The sequence below is a fragment of the Limulus polyphemus genome, unplaced genomic scaffold (assembly GCF_000517525.1).
Source record: "Limulus polyphemus unplaced genomic scaffold, Limulus_polyphemus-2.1.2 Scaffold650, whole genome shotgun sequence".
In the NCBI taxonomy this organism is placed as follows: Eukaryota; Metazoa; Arthropoda; class Merostomata; order Xiphosura; family Limulidae; genus Limulus; species Limulus polyphemus.
Genome location: NW_013666260.1, coordinates 4707 through 9709, shown reverse-complemented (window position 1 = coordinate 9709; position 5003 = coordinate 4707).

Sequence of the window (5003 nt, the reverse complement as noted above, 5' to 3'; positions counted from 1 at the left end):
TGGTTCACAATCATAGTCGTAGTCGAATTATCATAAAGTTTACGAACAAATCACCAAAGTTCTATAAAAACGGAAGGTAAAATGGTGGGTATTATAGAGTTCTTTAAAATGGATGGTACTATATGGGTATTATAGAGTTTTTAAAATGGATGGTACTATATTTTATCAAAATACCCTATCGGTTGACAGGGTTATCAATTGAATTAGATACCCAAACTGTACACGTGGATCTTCAACGTCACGCGCACATGGACTGAATGACCACATGAAACACGTGTATAGCTGTCCACATTTTAGGCTTTTGACCAGAGTGGGGGCAGCAGAATCTTCCAGCGCTTTGAACGTAATCACGAGATTGACAATTTGGAATCACGTTTCGAACCCTGGACCTTTCCATACGCACTCCGTCAACCTCTTTGAAATGTTAAATATGTGTTTTACTGAAATATATTTAATAATTATGTTACTATTTATATAATTATTATTAACTAAAAAGGTATTCGGTGATCAGTAAATATTTATCATTAACTTTTAGTTATTTATTATTAAGCACAAAGCTGTGCCCTCCACGGGTATTGAAACCCGGTTTTTACCGTCACAAGCCATCAGGCATGCCACTGGGGGCTACTAACAAAGCTGGAAACCACTGAACACTGCTAGTAAACTGGGGTACAATTCAGCGAAGCTACGAACAATGTTATTATTATACAATCATCGCATTGACAAGTGTAATTACTGCCTACCAGTACTGCGATGCACAAACGTATTTACCCGCGTGTCTCTATGTTTGCGTGTTTTTCATCTGATGGTAACAAGTATTATTACCTAAATTACTTACAGGCTTATAGTGTTCTTAGAAGATTCCGGGTCACGTGACAAAGCACGAGGATATCGGACCATATTTTTCCTTACAGGAAATTATATTGTTTGCTATGGTTGAGGGATTCAAGAAACCGGAGTACATTTAAAGTGGTTTAGTAGGTTTAGTGGAAACAATTTTTAATTACAATACACAAATAGCTTTATCTAGATTTAACTGGTCAAGCGTATATATTAACCCATATTTTTTACAACATTTCTACCAAGCACTGAAACTTATAGTTACTTAAATAAATAAAGAAGATATAGATAATTTTAATAAATCGAACCTAGAGGAACTTGTATACATCTGATGTTATAAGTCAGAATTTACCAAAGATTTCAACAGTGTATACACCAGATGGTATTTGTCAGAATTTCAACAGTGTACATCAGATGTTATTAGTCAGAACTTACCAAAGATTTCAACAAAGTATACACCTGATGTTATTAGTCAGAACTTACCAAAGATTTCAACAGTGTATACACCAGATGTTATTATTCAGAATTTCAACAGTGCATATGTCCAAAGCTGTTAGTTCAAGTGTACTATATATTTAAATAATATAATGAGAAACTGTCAGTCCAGTTTGTGTGTTTTAAATGCTTGTTGAAATCTTTGGTAAGTTCTGACTAATAACATCAGGTGTATACATTGTTGAAATCTTTGGTAAGTTCTGACTAATAACATCAGGTATATACATTGTTGAAATCTTTGGTAAGTTCTGACTAATAACATCAGGTGTATACATTGTCGAAATTTTTGGTACATTCTGATTAATAACATCAGGTGTATACATTGTTGAAATCTTTGGTAAGTTCTGACTAATAACATCAGGTGTATACATTGTTGAAATATTTGGTAAATTCTGACTAATAACATCTGGTGTATACACTGTTGAAATCTTTGGTAAATTCTGACTAAGAACATCGGGTGTATACATTGTTGAAATCTTTGGTAAATTCTGACTAATAACATCAGGTGTATACATTGTTGAAATCTTTGGTAAATTCTGACTAATAACATCAGGTGTATACATTGTTGAAATTTTTGGTACATTCTGGTTAATAACATCAGGTGTATACACTGTTGAAATCTTTGGTAAGTTCTGACCAATAACATCTGATATAGACACTTTGAAATATTTAATAAATTCTGACTAATAACATCTGATATAGACACTTTGAAATATTTAGTAAATTCTGACTAGTAACATCTGATATAAACACTGGTGGTTCCTTGACTACCTTTATCGAGAGGAGTTTGCTATAACCCTGTTGTTGGTATGTATTTGTTTACCTGTATTAAAAGTACTAGTATTTGAGCTATTAGTATTGAACTAGTTTCCTCAATTTACATTAACAAAAATAAAATTTTAACTGCAATTATGAGTGCTTTTTTACTGTAAGTTTCCACATCTTCTAAACAAAAACATTTTAACCAAGAGGACATAAAAATAGGCGAAACTGAAACACAAAATGGTATATTTTTTAACAATAACATGCGGGAGAGAAGCAGAATTTGGCCTAGTCTCCTGTTTGTAACCAACTTTTAATACGAAAGTTAATACTGTCCAACACCCTTTTAAATTGACGCCTGTAAGCCTGGTTCAAGTGGGTGCCGAAAAGGTTAAGGTGTATAACGGTATTTATTTGTCTTAAATCAGAAAAAAATATATATAATAATCTAAATTCTGTAGTAAATAGTTACGTGAAATCACCTCTTCTTTCAGCACACATGCTGAGATGTCATGTCCGCTGCGTGTTATGAACACAGTTTTGTTTCGTAAAGCTTAAGTTTATAGGTTGTTTTTTTAAGGTGTATGCACCAAAATATATTTACCCATCATAAGTGTTATGAGACTCCGATGGTTTACTGATATTAATAAATATTTTTATGTCAGTTTTGAAGAAACCGATCAGGAAATGGTTAATTTAAGGATATTATCAGGCTTAACTTCAGAGATTCATTCTTCATGAGGAAAAGGTTTTTAGGGCAGAATGGACCTCAAATAAACCAAAAAGTTACTGAATAAGAAGTCTGAAAAAACCCTGGGTTGGAAGAATCGATCCGAGAAGACAAAGCGAAAACGGAGTATAGCAAAAACAGTAAAAAAAAGTAATCGTGTAAGTTGGAGGAAATCTAATGAACAAAATCTTCTGAGTCATCAAATCTGAGAAACGCAAAAACAAAGTGTCAAACGGACTAGTGAGGCCAACTGAGAAACAACAGAAAAATGTAACGAAGAGAAACTCTTTTCATAAACTTCTCATGTCGATGAAACACAATAAATATAAACAAACTGGGGAAATGTAAAGTCTAATCAAAGAACAATAAAAATGTTAAAATTAAAAGGAAGACTTAAAAAGAAAATCTGGTCATTCATTAAGGAAGGCTCAGAAAGAAAATTTAGTCACTCATTAAGGAAGGCTTACAAAGAAAATTTGGTCATTCACTAAGGAAGGCTTAGAAAGAAAATTTGGTCATTCATTAAGGAAGACTAAGTAAGAAAAGCTAACTAATCATTAAGGAAGGCTTAGAAAGAGAAGTTGGCTAATCATTAAAGAAGGCTTACAAAGAAACTGGTTACTCATTAAGGAAGGCTTAGAAAGAAAATCTGGTCATTCATTAAGGAAGGCTAAGAAAGAGAAGCTGACTAATCATTAAGGAAGGCTTAGAAAGAGAAGTTGGCTGATCATTAAGGAAGGCTTACAAAGAAACTGGTCACTCATTAAGGAAGGCTTAGAAAGAAAATCTGGTCATTTTTTAAGGAAGGCTAAGAAAGAGAAGCTGAATAATCCTTAAGGAAGGCTTAGAAAGAGCAGTTGATTATATATTAAGGAAGGCTTAGAAAGGAAATCTGGTCATTCATTAAGGAAGGGTAAGAAAATGAAGCTGACTAATCATTAAGGAAGGCTTAGAAAGAAAAGGTGGCCAAGCCAATATTTAAGGAAGACTCTAACAGAGAAGGTGTCCGGCCGCTAGAAGAGATTTATGATTCAATCTGCTGTAGAAAAGGGATGAATTCCTTTACACAGAATCCTGCCAAAGACACTAGGACTTAAGTAATTCAATTATTATTTACATTATAAACAATTCAACGTGTTTTCAATATTTTCGCGAAAAAATATAATTTGCTTTAAACTCATTTTATATACTACAGAATAACATATTGGCATTACACGAACCAATTAGATATTCTGTACTCAAAAATGTTTCAAACCTAAATTTTGTCAAAGTAGGAGCATTGACTTTAATTCTGATTAGCACTGTAAGTCTGTAAATTTACCGCTTACTCACCGGGAACCGAAGCAATCCTGAAAGTATCACGAATTATCGAATCCTGTTTAATACATTGGTTAAATTGCGTTCAAATATTCAAGGATTTTTTTTAAATGGTGTTTTGTCAGTAATAGCGAATTCTTATAGGGTCTACTTTGCCTTTGTGTGATCTCCCAATATCTGCACCTCTCTGGATTTAGTCTTACATCTAATAAAAGAGAAAGAAAAAAGTACTGTTTTTCAAGTAAGAGATCGTTCATAATTATCAATCTAATGACCAGGTACAAAATTACTCTGGTAAGGAAAGAAGGTGTCAGACATGTATGTGAACCTTTTGAGAAAATAAAAATTATATATATATATTTTTTGCTAGTATCTTTGTATCTCTAACCCAATTTAACCACAGTTATAACCGATCCCTCATATAAGTCACACACGTACGCAGGGGCAGGGGTTCGCCCGAACCCCCTTTTTTGTGATGCATAGTTATAGCGCAGTTGCTTATGCTATTTAACGTGTTTTACATAGTTTACATTCTTATGATGAAGCATTAACATTTTTGGGCTTGAAATAGTCGCAAACAGTTGACATTTTGTAATTGAAACTCTGAAGCCTTGTTGCTACTGTCAGGTTTTTAGGCCGGATTTTTTACAGTAGGTGCCTGTGACTTGTTGGCGATAAATTTCACCACTAAACAAACATCAACAGACTACCGTAATATTAGCATACTGACTGTGCTTCGCACAATATGTGTTGACTTTCGATCTCACAAATTAGACTCTTAGACTCCCCCCCCCCCCCTTTTCAAAAATTTCGGGCACGGGCCCGTAAGGGGGCGGGGGGGGCTACCATCCAATGCGGC